The 20732-nt window shown below is 36.3% G+C and overlaps 1 protein-coding gene across 7 annotated transcripts in view; it reads left to right on the forward strand.

The window, feature by feature from the left end:
• Window positions 1–20732, forward strand: part of ZNF148 (zinc finger protein 148) — a 155472-nt gene that overhangs the window by 47891 nt on the left and 86849 nt on the right. For 4 of the 7 annotated variants that reach the window (XM_060149302.1, XM_060149297.1, XM_060149300.1 and 1 more), the window contains exon 2: window positions 13332–13412. The exons of 2 other annotated variants lie outside the window; for them this stretch is intronic. The gene's annotated coding sequence lies outside the window, so the exon portion shown is untranslated. Of the gene's footprint in view, window positions 1–11756; window positions 11796–13331; window positions 13413–20732 lie in introns of those variants that run through there. One more of the 7 variants, XM_060149299.1, reaches the window with a different exon arrangement.

Below are 20732 nucleotides of genomic sequence, written 5' to 3' on the forward strand. Positions count from 1 at the left end.
TTCTCCTATGTATAAATTCATGTAACTACCACAACAGCGAAGATACAGAACTATTCCATCACCACAAAGAAAATCCCTCTTGCTACCCTTTATATTTGCACCCTACCCCAAAATCCCTCCCTGTCCCCTGGTGACATATTTTCCATCTCTATAATTTTGTCTTTTCAAGAATGGTTTATAATGGTATATTAATACATACTTTGTTTAACCATTCAGCTGTTGAAGGACTTTTGGTATATTCAGTATTTTGCTATTAATAATAAAGTGGTTATGAACATTCATGTACAGGATTTTATGTATAGTTCTCTGAGATAAATGCCCAAGAGTGAGCTTCCTGGGTTGAATGGGAGGCCATGTTTTTTTTTTTGTTTTTTTTTTTTTATTTATTTTTGGCTGCGTTGGGTTCTTGTTGCTGCATGCAGGCTTTCTCTAGTTGCGGCGAGTGGGGGCTGCTCTTCGTTGTGGTGCGCGGGCAGTTTGTTGTGGTGGCTTCTCTTGTTGCGGAGCACGGGCTCCAGGTGCGTGGGCTTCAGGAGTTGTGGCTCATGGGCTCTGGAGCGCAGGCTCAGTAGTTGTGGCTCACGGGCTTAGTTGCTCTGCAACATGTGGGATCTTCCCAGACCAGGGCTTGAACCCGTGTCCCCTGCATTGGCAGGCGGACGCCCAACCACTGCGCCACCAGGGAAGCCCCCATGTTTAGTTTTATAAGAAATTTCTAAACTGATTTTCAGTGTGGTGTATCATATTACATTCCCATCAGCAATGTAAGAGATTTTCTGCATCCTTGCCAGCATTTGTTATTATTGCTATTTATTTTAGCCGTTTTGATAGGTGTATAGTGATATCTTACTGTAGTTTTAATTTGCATTCTCTAATGATATTAAACGTCTTTGTGTGTACTTATTTGTTGTCTGTACATGTCTTTTGCTCATTTTTTAATCAGAATGTTTTTTTTTTAACTTTTGAGATTTGAGAGTTCTTCATATATTTTAAATACAAGACCTTTGTCAGATATATGGTTTGCAGACATTTTCTCTCAGCCTGTAGCTATGATAAGCTACATCTTCTTAAGAAGGTCTTTCACAGGGCACATTTTAAAAAAATATTTTATTGAAGTATAGTTGATTTAAGTGTTGTGTTAATTTCCGCTGTATAGCAGAGTGACCCAATTATACATATATATATATATACTTTTTCATATTCTTTTCCATTATGGTTTATCACAGGTTATTGAATATAGTTCCCTGTGCTAGACAGTAGGACCTTGTTGTTTATCCATCCTATATATACTGGTTTGCATCTGCTAATCCCAAACTCCCAGTCCATCCCTTCCCCACTTTCACTCCCCCTTGGCAACCACAAGTCTGTTTTTTATGTCTGTGGGGCTGTTTCTGTTTAGTAGATATGTTCATTTGTGTTGTATTCAATATTTTAGATTCCACATATAAGTGATATCATATGATATTTGTCTTTCTCTTTTTGACTTACTTCACTTAGTATGATAATCTCTAGGTCCATCCATGTTGCTGTAAATGGCATTATTTCATTCTTTTTATGGCTGAGTAGTAGTCCATTGTGTATATATATCACATCTTCTTTATCGATTCATCTATCGATGGACATTTAGGTTGCTTCCATGTCTTGGCTCTTGTAAATAGTGCTGCTATGAACATGGGGTGCATGTAATCTTTTCAAATTATAGTTTTTTAATTTATTTTAATTATTTATTTTTGGCTGCATTGGGTCTTTGTTGCTGTGTGCGGGCTTTCTCTAGTTGCAGTGAGCAGGGGCTACTCTTCGTTGTGGTGTGCGGGCTTCTCATTGCGGTGGCTTCTTTTGTTGCAGAGCATGGGCTCTAGGCGTCCAGGCCTCAGGAGTTGTGGCTCGTGGGCTCTGGAGCGCAGGCTCAGTAGTTGTGACACACAGGCTTAGTTGCTCTGCAGCATGTGGGATCTTCCCGGCCCAGGGCTCGAACCCATGTCCCCTGCATTGGCAGGCGGATTCTTAACCACTGCACCACCAGGGAAGCCCCAAATTATAGTTCTGTCTGGTTATATGCCCTGGAGTGGGATTGCTGGATCATATGGCAACTATCTTTAATTTTTTGAGCAAACTTCATACTGTTTTCTATAATGGCTGCACCAATTTACTTTCCCACTAACAGTGTAAGAGGGTTCCCTTTTCTCCACACCCTCTCCAGCATTTATTATTTGTAGAGTTTTTAAATGATGGCCATTCTGACTAGCGTGAGGTGGTACCTCATTGTAGTTTTGATTTGCTTTTCTCTAATCATTAGTGATAATGAGCATCTTTTCATAGGGCATATGTTTTTTATTTTGATAAAGTTTGGTTTATTTTCTTTTATGGAACATGTGTTTGGTGCCAAGCCCAAGAACCCTTTTCTTTAGGTCTTGAAGGATCTCTTCTTTTTTATTCTAAAAACTCTATAGTTATATGTTTACATTCATCATCCATTTTGAGATAATTTTGTATGTGGTTGTGAGGTTTAGGTCTAGACTCTTTTTTTGGCATATGGATATCCAGTTGTTCCAGCACTGTTTGTTGAAAAGGCTATCTTTCCTCCATTGAATTATTTTTGCCCCTTTGTCAACTAAGAATTCATTTCATAGACCAGTTCATTTATTCTATGACCAGTTCATGGTTATAGAACTATTTAGATTATTGGTTTCATTTTGGTTTAGTTTTAGTAATGTGATTTTGATAAATTGGTCCATTTCTTCTAAATGTCCAATTTAAAAGTATAAATTTTTTTGTAGTATTCCCTTATTATCTTTTTAAGTGCTGTACAATCTTAGTGATATCCCTATTAAAATCTTGATATTGGTGATTTGTGTCTTCTCTCTTTTTATTTTTATTTGTCATGTTTGAGGCTTTTAAAATTTTTGCTTCATTGATTTTCTCTGTTTTCCTATTTTTAATTTCATTGATTTCTGCTCTTCATTGTTTCTGTTCTGCTTGCTTTGGGTTTATAGTTTGCTTTTTTTTTTAAAGTTTCTTGTGGTAAGTAAATAGGTTATTGATTTGAGATCTTTCCTCTTTTCTTTTTTTTAAGATTTTTGATTTATTTTCTTTTTTTTTTTTTTGGCTGCATCGGGTTTTAGTTGTGGCAAACGGGGTCTTTGTTGAGGTGCGTGGGATCTTTCGTTGCGGCACAGGTTCTCTCAAGTTGTGGTGTGTGGGTTTTCTCTCTCTAGTTGTGGTGTGTGGGCTCCAGGGCACGTGGACCCTGTAGTTGTGGCGTGCAGGCTCCAGGGCGCGTGGCCTCTGTAGTTTGGCTCAGTAGTTGTGGTGAGCAGGTTTTAGTTGCCCTGTGGTATGGGATCTTTAGTTCCCCAACCAGTGATCGAACCCACGTCCCCTGCACTGGAAGGCAGATTCTTTACCACTGGACCACCAGGGAAGCCCCTCCTCTTTTCTAATGTAAGCATTTAGTGCTATAAATTTCCTTCTAACTACTGGTTTAGCTGCATCCCACATATTTTGACATGCTGTGTTTTTATTTTCATTCATTTTTATGTATATATTTAAATTTTTTCTTTGAGATTTCCTCTTTGACCCATGGACTTTTAAAAAGTGTTCTTTACTGTTTTGTGTTCACAAGTTTTCCTGTTGTCTTTGTTACTGATTTCTAGTTTGAGTCCATTATTGTCAGATAATGTACCTCTTGTATTATTTCAGTTGTTTTAGATTTGTTGAGGCTTGTTTTATGGCCCAGGATATAATCTGTCTTCATGAATGTTCCATGGGTGCTTGAAAAGAAATATGTATTCTGCTTTCGTTGGGTGGTGTATTCTATATATATCAAGCTGACCTTGTTGGTTGGTTGTGTTAATACAGTTTCTCTGCTGGAAAAAAAAGAGTTGTCATAGCTTTTCCATTCTTTTACTTTCAATGTACGTTACTGAATTTCTTGTTAGCAGCATATAGTGGGGCATTTCAAAAATCTACTCTGCCAGTCTTTCTTGATTCGTCTGTTTAGACCATCTGCATTTAAGGTAATTGTCGATAAATATTAGCACTTAAATCGCCATTTTATTATTTGTTTTTTGTTTTATTTTCTCTGGTTTTCATTTTTTTGTTTCTCTTTTCTTGCCTTCCTGCAGATTACTAGAACATATTTTAGGATTCTATCTTTCATAATTTGTAAAAGATTTATTTATAATATTTTTGAGTCTGTCTTGTATAGTTTTCGTAGTGGTTGTTGTAGTTATTACCTAATGTATATATGACTTATAACAGTCTCCTGGTATCAATATTTTACTATTCAACTGAAATGTGGAAACTTTACTTCTCTTTTACCTTTTTACCTTCTTGACTTTTAAATATAATTGTTTTAAGTATCAGTAGTAGTATAATTTTTGTTTCTGTCAGTAAGTATGATCTAGAAAACTAATGATGGAAAAGATATCTTGTTGTGTATACTTGTATTTCTATTCTTTTTCTTTTTTTACACATTTGTTTATGTTTAAAATTATTTATTTTTGGCTGCGTTGAGCTTCATTGCTGCGCGCGGGCTTTCCCTAGTTGCGGTGAGCGGGGCTACTCTTTTTTGCAGTGTGTGGGCTTCTCATTGTGGCAGCTCCTCTTGCTGTGGAGCATGGGCTCTAGGCGCATGGGCTCAGTAGTTGCGGTGCACGGGCTTAGTTGCTCCATGGCATGTGGGATCTTCCCGGACCAGGGCTTGAACCTGTGTCCCCTGCATTGGCATGCAGACTCTCAACCACTGCACCACTAGGGAAGCCGCTCTATTCTTTTTCTTGTTTGGAAAATTTTCTTCAGCCAGTCTTTATGGGTAGGGTTGCTAGTGACATAGTCTTTTAGTTTTTCTTCTTTTGAGAACGCTTTAAAAAATTTCTCCTTTGTTCCTTGCTGTGGTCTGAATGAATTCTCCTAAAATGTAAATGTTGAAATCCTAATGCCCAATATGGTGGTATTGGGAGTTGCGTCCTTTGGGAGGCTGTTAGGTCATGGGGGAGAGCCCTCATGAATGGGATTAGTGTTGTTACAAAAGAGGGAGCTCTTTTGCCCCTTTTCTGCCATGTAAGAATACAGACAAAAGTCTGCAGTCTGGAAGAGGGCCTTCACCTGACCATGTTGGCACTGGCACCCTAATCTTGGACTTCCAGCCCCCAGAACTGTGAGAAGTAAATTTCTATTGTTTGTAAGCCATCCATTTTGTGGTGTTTTGTTATGGCAGCCTGAATAGACTAAGACATTCCTGAAGAATAGTTTCACTGGGTATAGAATTCTTGGTTGGCAGTTCTTTTTTTTTTTTTTCCTAGCATTCAGAAAATATTCTGCCACTTTTTTTGGCCTCTTTGGTTGAGATGAGAAATCTGGTGTCATTTCAGTTGTTGTTCCGTTATAGGTAATTTTTGTCTGGCTGCCTTCAAAGTTTTTTCTTCGTTTTTAATTTTTGAACATTTAATTATGATGTGTCCTGGTGTAAATTTCTTTGGGTTTATCCTGTTTTGGGTTTGCTCAGTTTTTTGGATCTGTAAGTTTGTATTTGTCACACATGTGAAGGTTTTTGCATCTTTTCTTTAAATACTGTTTCAGCCCCTCTCTGTTTCTCCTCTGTTTCTGGGACTCCAGTGTTAAGAATGTTGGATCTTCTGTTATTGGCCCACAGGTTCCTAAGACTCTGTTAGTTTTTTTTTCAGTCTTTTTTCTCTCTGTTTTTCACATTAGATTAATTCTATTTTTCTGTCTCAAATTCGGTGATTCTCTTCCCTGTTATCTCCATGGTTGTATTGAGCCTATCCAGCAAGTTTTAAAGTTTCATGTTATAGTATTTTTTAGTTCTGTAATTTTCTTTTGCTTCTTTTTTATAACTTCTGTTTCTTTGCTGAGATTTTCCATTTTTTTCATGTGTTTCAGGGGAACTTATAGTTAATTGTTGAGACATTTTATTATGGTGCTTTAAAATCCTTTTCAGGGCTTCCCTGGTAGCGCAGTGGTTGAGAATCCGCCTGCCAATGAAGGGGACACGGGTTCGTGCCCCGGTCTGGAAGATCCCACATGCCGCAGAGCAGCTGGGCCCGTGAGCTGTGGCCGCTGAGCCTGCGCATCCGGAGCCTGTGCTCCACAGCGGGAGAGGCCACAACAGTGAGAGGCCTGCATGCTGCAAAAAAAAAAAAATCCTTTTCAAATAATTCCAACATCTGACTCATCTCTGTATTGGCCTTGGTTGATTATCACTCATGTTGGGATTTTCTTGTGTCATTTTCTGTGTTATATATTACGTTAGGAGGCTCTGGTCCCTATTTACATTTTTTATTTTAGCATGTGGTCACCCTGTTTAGGTTTAGTGTACAGGTCTTGGCCCACTTTTATGACTTTGGTTCTAATGGCAGTTTAATTTTCAGAGCCTTTGTGGTTGGCTTGGTTTATCTGATCCTCTTGGGGCTCCCACTGGTCCTTACTGATGCTGCCTGAGAGAATAGAAGACATGGCCTCCTATCAGGCTTTTGGGTGTCTCTAAATGGGAGAGGATTGTGGTAGGATCCTCCTCCTGGTACCCACCTCAAACCCCCAATTCTTCCCTGTCCCCATGTCTCTGGGTGAGAGGGAGAGTCTTGGCACAAACTGAGATGTTTGCACTGGCTGGGTCCCTGAGTTCTGCCCACTTGCCTCAGTATTTCTAGGTGGGAAACAGGAGTTTCAGGTCATGTGGCGATGCAAGAGTTGCTTCCCCTTTCTGGTTTTTGTTGTTGACTGGGCTTCCAGTTGATCTCCCTTGCTTGATGTTGTAGAGGGACTCCTGTTTAGTTTGGAGGAGGAGTGTGACTGTCTGGCCTACCTTAGGAAATGCCAGTCTGGGTTGCCTTCTTCTCTTGGGTCTGGGGACCTAAAACACTCTGCTGCTTTTCTGTTTCTGTAGTCTTGGAGTCCCAAACTGGTTAGCTGCCTGCTTATCAGTTTTCATAGTTTTCTTTCAGTTGTCTCTGGTGTTATTCCCCTGGTTTAACATGGTGTTTAGTGAAGAGGGGCAGGGAAAAAGAGAGCTATGCCATCTTACCTAGGCTGGAAGTTCAGATTCCTTACTTTTTGTGAACCTGCGTCATCTCTACCCAGCGGGTTGTTTCAGCTTTGAAAATAATGGTTTATGGCCATGTGCTTTGTGAACTTTTAAGCACAATGTTTGCTTCAATTATAACCCACAGTATTGGACCCCTAGGAAGGTTTTGGAAGGTCAGTCATAACCAGTTCAAGAGGGTGCCAGGGAATAGATGCATGCAATTTACTAGGCATCTGTCACGTAAACAGAATTTTGTAGTATAGTTAATTAAAATGAAATTGTGAATTCTGGTATTTTCTTCAAAGATGTGTTTATTTTATGGATAATTTGTATTTAAGGTATTTAATAATTCCAGTAATATATAATAGTATTTTAATATTAGTAAATATTTTTCAAAACAAATATAGAAAACCTTGTATTATGCAGCCAGTTTAATATGTTTCTAATTCATAGGTTGAAAAGGAAGGATAAAATGTCCTGCTTTTTACATTCCCTAGTTTTCTAATTGAGAGTAAATTGGGCCCAAATAAGAAAATGTCTATTCTACATTAGTAGAAGCTAGTGCTTCTAAATGATGAGTTAACTTGTTAAATCAACTACTACTGTTTATTTGGCTGCCCCATGCGGCATGCAGGATCTTAGTTCCCTGACCAGGGATCGAACTGTGCCCCCCTGCAGTGGAAGCACAGAGTCTTAACCACTGGACTGCCAGGGAAGTCCCAACTACTACTATTTTTTAAAAATCTCACATATTACATGAATTGTTCAAACTAATGTAGTTACTGCAGTTACAGAGAAATCACTGGGCTTCTTTGCAGCCACTTCTTGAGGTACTCTCAGATTGACTCTGAGGGCAAATCTTAGATTTCTAATCAGATTAAAAATCATTTCTTTTATGTGTGGACACACCTCTACATTGTGTCTAGTGCCTTATGTGCTTCTGGGCATGTGTTTTAGAGGAGATAAGAATGACTGACTCTAGTATTGAATAAGGTAAAATTGTCAGAAAATGAGATTTTTAATGGACCATTTACATGTTTTTAAATGAGAGTAATTATATTTCATATTAGAAGTAATAATTCCAGTTCCCTCTTGTTTTTGGTTTTTAATAATATATTAACATGTTTTTATTCATGAAGAATTGACACTTAAAAATAAAATTTAAATAGTTAAACTTTAATTTTCAAATGGGTATTCCTATAATCTTTTCTAGGGTTTCCTTAGTTATTATTACAGTAGGATAATTTTTGTGTTATGAAAATCAGATGAATTTAATTTTTTGTTTATGTACATGGTAACTATTACTGTAGATAGCATTTTAATTTCAAAGTTTATGTTCATTGATCTTATCCTTACTTCAAAGATGTTTATTTATTTATTTTTGATTCTTAGAATATTGTTAAGAGTAACATTAAATGTATCAATATTTTAACTTGGGAATGACCTTTCCGGTTGTGCTATGTTAAAGTAGACATTTATTTGGAGGCAGAGGATCTGGTTGAAGTCTTTGCCATGACAGGTGTTGTGTAACCATGGGTACTTAACCTCTGGAACCTCAGTTTCATCATCTATAGAATGGAGGCAAACACTAATACCTGCCTAGGTAATTGTGTGTGTAGGGGGTGTCCCGTGAAATGTGACACTTGAAAGCACTTTGTAAACTGTGAAGTACTTTTATCAGAGCATGCTTGTAACGTTTTTGAGGAGATCATTTGAAAATTGACCTGAGTGATCTTGATCATCATAGTGCAAAATATTTTATGATTATTTACAAAATTGGTATGTATTCAAGTAAAAATTCATGTAAAAATAAAGCAGCTTTTCCTTGAGTTTAGTGATTTACTATTCTTAAAAACTAATTTCTATTGGTGAATTTGGGGAAGGATTACATAGTTGCTTGATAGTTTATCATCCCCTCTGTGATAAGGTTAGCTTTTGGAAGGTGTCTTTCCTCAACAGGTGGCTTGGATTTAAAGGTTAGATTTGTCTCTTTAGTGGTTTATAGTCTAAGGATTTTCTAAAAATGCTTATACTGTTGTGTTTTCTAACGTGGGTGGGGAGTTGGTTTCTTATTTGACACATGTTTACTGGTTAGGTGATTTGAAAAGGCCAAGGGCAGGTGAACATTTTCAGTTGGTGCCTTTATTTTACTCACTTTGGCCAATTTTTTTTTTTAATGGTGAAGGGTTTTTAAAATTTTTTTTAATTTATTTTATCTATTTATCTTTGGCTGCGTTGGGTCTTTGCTGCTGCACGTGGGCTTTCTCTAGTTACGGCGAGCGGGGGCCACTCTTCGCTGCGGCCCACAGGCCCCCGATCGCGATGTCCTCCCTTGCCGCAGAGCACGGGCTGTAGGTGTGCGGGCTTCATTACTTGTGGCATGTGGGCCTAGCAGCCGCGGCTTGTGGCTCCAGGGCGCAGGCTCAGCAGCTGTGGTGCACAGGCTCAGTTGATCTGCGGCATGTGGGATACCCCTGGACCAGGGATCGAACCCACGTCCCCCGCACCAGCAGGCAGACTCCCAACCACTGTGCCACCAGGGAAGCCCACGGCCAACATTTTTAAGAATTTATTTGATTACCCCTTTGTAGGATTTTCTTTCTTAACCGAGGGGGTTAACTACATTGGTTGTAAAATTTTTAAGATTTTGGCTTAATTTTTGGTGAAGGTAGAAATGGAAAATTGTTCTAGAAAGACCTGGTTAGGGGAGTTTCTGGGGTGGGTGGTTTGAATTTTTGGAGCTTTCATTCCTCCTTAGGATAGATCTGGTCATGAAAAGTACACTGTGAGTTCTAACAATTTTAATTGTCACAGCAGGTAGTGTAAATTAAAAGAACGCATATGTCTACTTTGTTACTGTGTAGAAATTCTAAACATTCATAGAAATCTCTTGCCTGGAACAAACTTTTTTCCTTTACCTTTGTTTTTTTTTTTAAAAAAAAACGTTCAGAAAGCATTATTAAATCACAAAAGTAAAACTAATGTAAAAGTAGAACTTATGTAATTACTTTCAAATATGATCTAGTTAAAAGATGCTAAAGAACTTGAAGCATTTTTCCTCTCAGATTCTTAAAGCCATGGTAGTGATGAGGAGGAGGAGGTGATAGCACAGTAGATTGTGGAGAGCCTGCTAAACCATTATAAAGACTTTGGTTCTGCCACTTACTAATTTTATAACCTTTGGTGAGTTACTTAACCCTTCAGTTTTTTCTTCTGTGAAATGTGAATAATATTAGCACCAACCTCATAAGTTTGTTTTTTGTATTAAGTTAGTTAATATCTGCAAAGACCTAGGAACACTACTGAGCAAAGTCCAAAGCATGTGGTATTCATTTTATTCTTAAATGTGGAGCCAACATTAAAAGGTCACTTCTTCCTTTTCTTTTGGAAAGGTAACAGAGGGAGAATTAATTGATCCCTGCTTTGATTTTCCTATGATAAATTGCTTAAACTTCAGTTATAGCACTTAACACATTATATTATCAAAACTAACATTATTTCTTGTGTTTTCCATTCTTGCTAGATTATGAACTCCTTTGGGCAGAGACCATGATATTTTATGCATGTCTTAGGAATCTTAGGTAGTGTTGCATATACATATCAGTTGATCAAAAATGTTGATGCAGTTAATGACAAAAATGTTGGCCTGAATAATTGATCAGACCACCTGCTGGTAAATACATAGAAATCCTGCCAGTCTATCAGAACTAAATAATGGACAGGTAGTAGCTAACAGTCCCTGAAAAATATTTCATTTATTTTCCTTAATATGTATTTTGTCTTAATTTGATTATTATACCTGCACAAGTGGTTATTATTATTTTTAAATAAATTTATTTATTTTATTTATTTATTTTTGGCTGCGTTGGGTCTTCGTTGCTGTGCGTGGGCTTTCTCTAGTTGCGGTGAGCAGGGGCTACTCTTCGTTGCGGTGTGTGGGCTTCTCATTGTGGTTGCTTGTCTTGTTGCAGAGCACGGGCTCTAGGTGCATGGGCTTCAGTAGTTGTGGCTCGCAGGCTCTAGAGCGCAGGCTCAGTGGTTGTGGCGCACGAGCTTAGTTTCTCCGCAGCATGTGGGATCTTCCCGGACCAGAGCTCGAACCTGTGTCTCCTGCCTTGGCAGGCGGATTCTTAACCACTGTGCCACCAGGGAAGCCCCTGCACAATTGATTATAATCAGGGAATAATTAGCCAGCAAAATCTTAAATTAGAGGAATTGCTAAGCAGGAATATTCAGTTACTCCTAAAGTAGGGGAGGTGGGGCAGGGAAAGAGGAAGATCTTAGCTGATCATTGGGTGGTTGCCCAAGTAACTTTATACCTTTCTTTTTATACTTACAGGGTCTTAGTTTCCAGCCTGGTAGATTCTTTTCTTTTCCCCATTTTTGGTGGAGAGGGATGGTAGAGGAGAAGGAGGGACAGAGACTTGGAAGGTTAAGTGAAATTGGTAGATGATGCTAAATGAATTAGGTTTCCAGAGACAGAGACTATGTGGCAGGTGAGTTAGGGGGAATTGTGGGTTTCCATGGTAGAGGAAAGGTTGTGATGGGAAAGACATTCCAAAATTTCTGTTTATAGATTTGGACTTTCAGGTTATATTATTTTGCACATTTGGGGGATGTGTGTATGTGGGAGTGAGGCATGCTGCTTTTTCCTTCTTCACTATTTTTGTTTCCTTCTCTTTTAACATACCTAGTTATAGTCTTTGATGTGTGACAGCCTTAATTTAGAGATTTCAATAAAAAGTGATGCAAGGTTAGTAGGCTTTTTGTGAAAATGTTTTCAACAGAATATTAACATTTCAAAAACGTTTGTCCAGCTGTATGTGTTACCATTATTATGTGATGATGTAAGTAATAATGTTTTGATTGTGGACTAGATAAATCCAGTCAACTTTAAAAGACTCATAATGTAATACCAAAGTTGCTAAGTCTAAAGACATTTTTATTTCCCATATATAGACTTTACCGTGTCTTTTCTGTTCAACTTTACTCTATTCCTGTGAACTGTGTTAGAAATTCTAAAAGTTGAATACAGTAAATAATGTAGAATGGTGATAGCAGTGTAGTGCAGATACAGTTTTATTTTACTTTACCTGTTTTTGTGTCTACCACAATAATATAGTTTTATGGCTTTTATTATCTTTTTGGTACTAACACTGTAGAAAAAATATGTTTAAAAGTAGTTTTAAGTAATTGAGAGGAATGGCATATATGCTCTTTTGAATGCTTGGAAACAAAACTTTGAGGCAGGCAATTAAGAGCTTAGTAGAAATAAATTATTTTAAATAGATTTTTTGTTCATAACTAGTTTAGCAACAAAGCTACTGATTGGCTAAGGACTAGAAAATGCTGAATTATCAGAAATGCTGTAATGTTTGTAATCCCTTGATAAAATTGTGTAAACACAGGTTAGAATTAATATACTTGGTTATTTTCTGAAGATTTAGAGTTTCTTTAATTTTCCTGCTGTTATATTTATAGCTTATTTATTTGCAGGGTATTTATTGAGTCCTAAAAATGTGTTTAGGCTATTATATAAAATGCTTTTTTATTTCTGAATAAAAGTTATATTTGGCCTATTCTTTGTTTCTACTAAAATTTCAGCTTTCAGTCTTCATTACCTTCATTTCATATACCAGGAAAACATATCCCAGTTGCAGGAAGAAAATTATATATGTCTGATATCAATGCAATACCAACATGGAGTGTTAATTTTCTGTATTAGTCTCTGTTAAAAGATTGATTATAGACATTAAAAAAATATTTATGGACCATTTTAACATTATTAAATATCTTTGCCTTGAAAATTTTAAACATTTTTGTATTTTCAAAAACTATATTCTTAATATAATTAGACTTTGAGCTCAGGGAAATGTTACTTTGGGATTTTAACAGGAACTAGTACTATTTGAGTAACTGAGGACATCAACACATGATTTTAGTGAAATACATTTTGTGCCTTCCTTCCTGTTTTAAGTTGTTTATGATAATTCTAGTTTATTACCCTGATTTTAAAGAAATCCTAATCCTCAGCTAGAAGTTAAATTTGAAAAGTCCAGTTAGTGTCTGGGTCATTTCTTTTCTTCATGATATCATTCAGCACTGATGGGTCATTACAGTTGAACTAAGTGTTCTAAGTGAAGTAATTTTATTTAATCCAATAGTATCTACCATGGAAAGAATTTTGTCAGATTTAGCACATTTTGATATACCTATTTTACCTGACTTTAAGAATATGTCTAATCCTGATTTTTGGGGGGACATAACCTGTATTTTTGTACTTTTATAGGATAGAGGGAGGAATCAACAGCTTGGAAATTCGGCCAAGTGATCTGGCGGGATGGGCATTTGCCTGACCTATTTTGTAGAGGTAATCCAACCCTGTTTTATTCAACCTCTAATTTTTACCTGTGATAGATGCCCATATACTTGAACATGAACACACATATCATAGCTGTTGGGTAGGACTCTGCATTTAGTGGACATTCCCTTTTTCTTTTATACTTGCTTCTATATAGCGTGAATATTACATATACATAGCATGATATCACTATATACAGATATGAACATCTATACATTGGAAAGAATTAATGTTATTAGTTCTGTATGAAGGCCATTATCTTTTCTCACTTAACAAGGTTACTTGCATTTCTCTTTTTTAGGCTCAGGTTCCCTTATTTTAGGAAGAACCATGATCCTCTCCTGTCTTGTTGGGCTATGTTGGTACATATATTAGACCTTGCTTTTATCTTTCAAACAAAGTGAAAGAAAATTAAGTATTTCACAGTTTTCAGGGTATTTACATGTTTGTCAATGGTACATATTCTCATGTCGTTATTAATGATCATAAAAATTCAAAGATTCTCATAAATTTTATTTGTTTTGAGAATTCTTTTAAAGCGAAGGTGTGAAAATATTAGCAGTTTTAGTGGCCATATTTTAAGATTTCGTTTAACACTTCTCACTTCTTACCCAGGTTTATTATAAGAGGAATATACACTTATGCAGTAGAGAATGTTATAATGTAAAAAATTAAAAAAAGTCTTTTCTTTTTTTTTTTTTAAAAAGTCTTTTCTTATTCCCATTTACTGTTAACATTTGTGTGTGTGTGTGTATCATTACAGACATTTTCCATATATATGCAGAAATTTATATGTATACCTATATTTACATAACTTTTATAAAAATGAGATCACACCGTACATGTTGTTTATTATCAGCATGTCTTTTTTGTTGTTAGCTTCTGTATCTTTGCATATCATTCCTCTTATTTCATTCTGTGTAGTATTCCTATATTTGGATGTACCATAATTATTTTAACTAGCCTCCTATTTATGGATATTTAGGTTAAGTTTTTTTGCAGTAATAAATGGGAATATGGTGAATATTCTTGGATACATCTTTGCACATATTTAAAAATATATTTGTAGTATAAATTCCTAAAGGAAAAATTGTTGGGTCAAAAAGTTTGTACCTTTAGTAATTTGGTGGTTGAATTGCCCAACTAAAAAGATTGCCCCAACATCAGTAGTCTGGGAAAATGGGAATCTCTTTATCTCTTTGATAATACTAGCTACTGTCAGCTTGTAGTATTTGTCAGTTTTTTGTTGTTTAGTATTGCTTTTCAAAATTTCATTGTGAGTTTGAGCATTTTTTTCCCCATTATTATTGGCTATATATATATTTTCAGTGATCTGTTTGGTCATGCGTTAGGCAGATGGTTTTTACTCAGTTTTTGCTTATCTTTTGATTTTATTTTTGCCTTGTTGATGTTTTAATTTTGTATGATTGAATTTAGAGATCTTTTTCTTCAGGGCTGGGGTGGGGGTGGGGTTTCCTGTGTAAGGTTTAAAATAAAAGGTCTCCCCCACTGATTGTAGGACTCATTTTCCGCTCCACATTATAACATCTCTGAATGACATGAATTGTTGGCTTGTCATGGTTTGGCATTGTTTTTTTCTAAGTGACAAAATTAGTTATGTTTCTTATGACTGGTAGTTTTAGCTTGGTAGTTTTATATTCAGTGAACTTGAAAAGTTATATGGGTTTTCTATTACTTTTTATGGTTTAAATTGTTTAAAATCTTGATTTATATTGAATATATTGGGTATAAGCAATAAATGTAGAGATCAGCTTTACTTTTTTCCAGATGGCTTACCCTTTGTCCTCATTCCCGTTATTGAATGATGCATTTCTTTTCTACATATTTGAAATGCCACATTTATCGTATACTGAATTTCCATGGTTTTTTTTTTTTTGCATGGGGGGGATCTGTTCCTGAAATCAGTTCAGTTCATCTGCCTGCTTGTTTTTTGTACTGAGAATTCAGTAAAGGAACTGCTTATAAAATCAGTTATACATAAATGATTTTTTAATACAAATAGAATTAGGGCTAATAAAGGAAGAAGATGTATACATTCACAGTAACAACTAAAAAGATAAAATACCTGGGAGAAATCTACTTGAAAAAAATTTAAAAACTCTACTGAGGGATAGGACAGAAAATTTGAATCAATTCAGATTTTTTTTTAACATTTTTAATTTCTTTAATGATGTATCTATTTTATTTATTTATTTTTGGCCGCATTGGGTCTTTGTTGCTGTGTATGGGCATTCTCTAGTTGCGGTGAGTGGGGGCTACTCTTCTTTGTGGTGCACGGGCTTCTCATTGCGGTGGCTTCTCTTGTTGTGGAGCATGGGCTCTAGGTGCACGGGCTTCAGTAATTGTGGTTCGCGGGCTCTAGAGCGCAAGCTCAATAGTTGTGTCACACAGGCTTAGTTGCTCTATGGCACGTGGGATCTTCTGGACCAGGGCTCGAACCCGCGTCCCCTGTATTGGCAGGTGGATTCTTAACCACTGTGCCACTAGGGAAGCCCTCAGCTCAAATTTGTAATACGGAAGATGTGATATAAAGCTGTCATTTCACTATAGAAATATAATTGATTTTTCTTTATTGATCTAATATCTTGTGCCCTTGCTGAACTTGTTTATCAGTTCTCAGTGGTGGTGGCCTTGCTGAACTTGTTTATTTGTTCTCGTAGCTTTTTTGTGGATTCATTGGGAAATTTCTACATACAAGATCACATTGCTAGAGAGTGAAGACAGTTTTATTTCGTCTTTTCTAATCTGGATGCCATTACTTGATCGATTGATTGCTTGGTTGGTTGATTGATTGATTTTGCCTGCTCTATTTTACTAGCTAGAACCTTTAGTACAATCTTGAATAGAAGTGGTGAAAATGGACATCCTGATTTTTAGGAGGAAAGCATTCAGTGTTTAACCAGTAAGCATGATGTTAGTTTTTAGTTGTTTTATTTTTTTTGTAGATACCTTTTATCAGTTTGAGGAAGTTCTCTTCTAGTCTTAGTTTGTTGAGATTTTTTTATCATGAGTAAGTGTTGAATTTTTTCAAATTCTTCTTTGTTTATTGAGATAACCATGTGGTTTTTGTCCTTTAGTCTCTTAATATGGTGTATTACATTAATTGATTTTCAGATGTTAAACCACCATTGCCTTCATGGGGTAAATATTACTTGGTCTTGGTGTATATATATGCCTTTTTTTTTATCTGTTGCTAGATTCAGTTTACTAATATTTTGTAAGGATATTGTATCTATGTTTATGAGAGACATTGGAGTATAGTTTTCATGTCATGTCTTTATATCAAAGAAACTCTAGCTTTATAGATTGAGTTGCAAAATGTACCCTCTTCCTCTGTTTTGTGAAGGAGTTTGTGAAGGATTGGTATTGCCCCCTTAAATATTTGATGGAATTCATCAGTGAGGCCATTTCTTTGTGGGAAGATTTTTAAATACTAACTCAGTTTGTTATGTTCAGATATTTCTCTTTCCTCTTTAATTAGTTTATGTGTCAGTAATATATGTCTTTTTAGGAATTTCATAAAAGTTGTTTAATTTGTTGGCATATATCTGTTTATAATATTCCTTCCCGTATAATTCTTTTAATTTTTGTGAGGTCAGTGGTAATATCCCTTCTTTCATTCCTAATTTTGGTAATTTGTGTTTTTTCTCTTTGTTGTTGGTTAGTCTTCCTAAAAGTTTGTAAATTTTTCGGATCTTTTTAAAAAAAACAAGTTATTCTCTACCTGTTTTGTATTTTATTTATTTTTGCTCTAAATTTTCAATATATTTTTCAGCTTGCTTTAGGGTTTAGTTTGCTCTTTTTCTTTTTTTTTTTTTTGCGGTACGCGGGCCTCTCACCAATGTGGCCTCTCCCGCCGCGGAGCACAGGCTCCAGACGCGCCGGCTCAATGGCCATGGCTCATGGGCCCAGCCGCTCCGCGGCATGTGGGATCTTCCCGGACCGGGGCACGAACCGTGTCCCCTGCATCGGCAGGCGGACTCTCAACCACTGCGCCACCAGGGAAGCCCTACTCTTTTTCTTTTTAAAAATATTTTAATTAATTAATTGATTATTTATGGCTGCGTTGAGTCTTAGTTGCAGCATGTGGGATCTTCGTTGAGGCGTGCGGGATCTTTCCTTGTGGTGTGCGGACTTCTCTCTAGTTGTGGTGTGCAGGTTTTTTCTCTTCTCTAGTTGTGGCACGCAGGCTCCAGGACATGTGAGCTCTGTAGTTGTGGCGTGTGGGCTCTGGAGTGTGTGGGCTTTGTAGTTTGCTGCATGCGGGCTTTCCAGTTGAGGTGTGCGAGCTCAGTAGTTGTTGCACACGGGCTTAGCTGCCCTGCAGCATGTGGGAACCTAGTTCCCCTGACCAGGGATTGAACCCACGTCCCCTATATTGGAAGGTGGATTCTTTACCACTGGACCACCAGGGAAGTCCCCTAGTTTACTCCTTTTCTGATTTATTAAAGTGGAGGCTCATGTCATTGATTTGAGACTCCTCTTTTTTTCAGTATACTTAAAGTTATATTTAAAGTACTGCTCGAGCTGCATCGCATTGATTTTGATGTGTTTGTTTTCATTCAGTTAATAATATTCTCTAACATCTCTTTTCTTTTAATTTCTTTTTTGACCCATATGTTATTCAAAATTGTGAAGTTTAATTTCCAAACATTTGGGAATTTTCCAGTTTCTAACTTAGTTGATATCTACTTTAATTGTGTTATGGTTGGAGAACATACTTTGTGTGACTTCAGTCCTTTTACATTTATGAGACTTGTTTAATGGCCTAGCATTTGGTCTGTGCTGGAGAGTGTGTACCTGACAACAATATGTATTCTGTTGTTTGCTGGAGTTTTCTATATGCCAACTAGGTATAGTTGGTTGAGAGTGTGGTTCAGGTTTTCTGTATGTTTGTTAATTTGCTGTATAGTTATTCTGTCACTTATTTAGAATGGGGTATTGAAATCTCCAATGCTAATTGTTGAATTTTCTATTTTTCTTTTTAATAATGTTAGTTGTTTTATTTTTTTAGGGCTCTTCATTATTTTAGGGTTTATAATTATTATAATATTTTCCTAATTTATTGACTGTCATTTTGAAATATCTTTCTTCATCTCCAGTAATATTTGTCTTAAAGTCTGTTTTGTCTAATACTAATATAACCGTGCCATCTGTCTTATGGTTACTCTTTCCATAGTATATATATCCTTGTTCCGCATCGTTTTACTTTGTCTTGAATTTAAAGTGTGTCCCTTTTTTGTTTTTGTTTTTTTTGCGGTACACGGGCCTCTCACTGTTGTGGCCTCTCCCGCTGCGGAGCACAGGCTCCGGATGCACAGGCTCAGTGGCCATGGCTCATGGGCCCAGCCGCTCCGCGGCATGTGGGATCTTCCCAGACCAGGGCACGAACCCATGTCCCCTGCATTGGCAGGCGGACTCTCAACCACTGCGCCACCAGGGAAGCCGTAAAGTGTGTCTCTTGTTGACAGCACATAGTTGAATCTTGTTTTTGTCCAATCTGGCAGTCTCTGCCTTTCTATTGGGCTGTTTAGACATTCATATTTAATTATGGACATGGTTGGATTTACATTTGCCATTTTGCCATTTGTTTTATATATGTCTCTTATGGTTTTTGTTTCTCTGTGCTTCCTTTGCTGCCTTCTTTTGTGTTAAATGTTTTTTAGTGTGCCATATTAATTACTCTATTGATGTCTTTTCTAAATATAATTTAAGATATTTTCTTTGTGATTGCTATGGTGTTTACATTATACATTTTAACAGTTTGCTTAATATTAACACTAAGTCAGTATCAGGAACTTTGCTCCAGTATAGCTCCATTTTCTCCTTCCTCTATTGTGCCACAACTCATATATAAATAAATATATATATATATATATATATATATATAAAACATTCATATATGCTACAAACCCAGCAATACAGTGTTGTAACCATTGCTTTATAGATTCTTATATTTTTTAAAGATGTTAAGAGAAGAAATGAAAAAAATGTATTTTATAGAGTTTTTTAGTTTAACCCACATATTTACCATTTCTGGTGTTCTTTTCTTCCTGTGTATTTAAGTCTCGTGTCATTTCCTTTCAACTTGATGGACTTCCCTTAGTATTTCTTGTATGACAGGTCTGCAAAAAATTCTCTCAGTCTTTGTTGATCTGAGACTATGTTTATTATGCCTTCATTTTTGAAGGGTAGTTTTGCTGCCTTCTTGCTTGACAGGTTTTTTCTTTCAGCACTTTGAGAATGTGATCCCACTGTCTTCTGGCCTCTGTTGTTTCTGATTGAAAGTCAGCTGTTAATCGTATTGTGGTTCCCTGCACATGCTGAGTAATTTTTCTCTTTATGCTTGCATGATTTTCTCCTTGTGTTTGTTTTTAACAGTTTGGCTATGATGTGTCTAGGTGTGTCTCTTTGTAATTATTCTCCATGAGATTCATTGAACTTTTAAGACTCATAGATTTGATTTCTTCTAAAAATCAAATTTGGAAAATTTTCTGGTGGTGTTTTATTAAAAAAAATTATTTTCCCTGCCCCTTCTCTCCTCTGGAACTCCAGAAATGTTGATAAGTTGTTCTCTGAGGCTCTGTTCAGTTTTCTTCAATTTTTTTTCCTCACTGTTCTTCAGATTGGATAGTTTCTACTGATATATCTTCAAGGTCATCTATTTTCTTCTGCCGTCTTGAATCCTGTAGTAGATTTTTTGTTTTAGTTATTATACTTTTCAACTTCAGAATTTCCATGTGGTTCTTTTACATAAATTCTGTACCCTTATTGAGAATTTCTTATCTGTTGATTGTTTTCATAATTAAAAAAAGTTAAAGATGGGTTCTTTTTTAACATGTCTGTAATAGATGTTTTGAAATCTTTGCTTAAACCAACATCTGGGGATGCTCAGAAACTGTTTGTTGTGATTGCTACTTTTCATTAATGTGGGTCACATTTTTCTTTTCTTTCTTTCTTTCTTTTTTTTGGTACACCTTATAATTTGTTGTTGAAAACTGGGCATTTTAGATAACATATTGGAGTAATTTCAGATTGTGACTCCCTCCCTGCCTGCTCAGGTTATTGTTACTGTTGTCATTTTGCTATTTATTTATATATGATACAATCCTAGTGAAAAAAAATGGTTTTTTTGAGCAAGAGTTCATCTGCAAAAGTAGACATGCGTGAATATGCAGGAGAATTCTGAAATGAAAGGATACTGAGGGGTAAATAGTTCCATCAGAATTTAAACTTTAAAAAAATATGGATACAGTGTTGAAATGTTTTAAAAAGTGAATGTATTATACTTTCTGAAGTACAAAGATG

This window comes from Lagenorhynchus albirostris, chromosome 5, assembly GCF_949774975.1.
Source record: "Lagenorhynchus albirostris chromosome 5, mLagAlb1.1, whole genome shotgun sequence".
NCBI lineage: Eukaryota > Metazoa > Chordata > Mammalia > Artiodactyla > Delphinidae > Lagenorhynchus > Lagenorhynchus albirostris.